This window comes from Teleopsis dalmanni, chromosome 1, assembly GCF_002237135.1.
Source record: "Teleopsis dalmanni isolate 2A chromosome 1, ASM223713v2, whole genome shotgun sequence".
Taxonomy (NCBI): domain Eukaryota; kingdom Metazoa; phylum Arthropoda; class Insecta; order Diptera; family Diopsidae; genus Teleopsis; species Teleopsis dalmanni.
In genome coordinates this window covers 212,313,543-212,314,228 of record NC_051846.1, presented here as the reverse complement: position 1 = coordinate 212,314,228, position 686 = coordinate 212,313,543, and positions in this window count along the sequence as shown.

Genomic DNA, 686 nt, shown 5'->3' with positions numbered 1-686 from the left:
TTCTAGCGTTCCAGTATGTCAAAATATATTGTCAAGACCTTTAGTTCAGCCTTATTAATTATTCACTACCTATCTATCATGAGATGAAAAGCCATTTCATGTTATTTTTAAGATCATAGGTAATTAAATCACATATAACTGTGTGCGTAGAACCCATAGATCACATATGATTTTTTCTGATTCTACAAACAACTGTAATATTGAGTATTAAAAAATAAACATAATCATCGTGCTTGTTTATCTATAGTGTAATGACCTATTAGAAAATCAAGACTAACGACTATGACAGTTTATAACACATCTCATGCATCTAAAGTTTAAATGAAGTAGTGGCCTATGAATTGTGGATCTCTCCAATATGTGATTTAAACAAAATGATAGTAAGGATACCTTGCAGTTACCCAATGATATTTTGACTTTCGTTCTATGGTACCTTGGCTGCATAACTCATCGGCTTTACGATTATAATTATTAGTTGTATTAATTTGGCATTATATACTAATAGTTGAAAAATAGTATTAATTTCCTAAAATGCACTTTAGAACCGCCCACCATTACATAAAGTAATATTATGTTATGTATTGGTATATCCCTATATCATATATACTTAATTGATAGCTCAACTTAAAATATTTGAACATGTGTCCAATTTTTGAATTCATCAGTTTATATGTATTTCCGTCGAA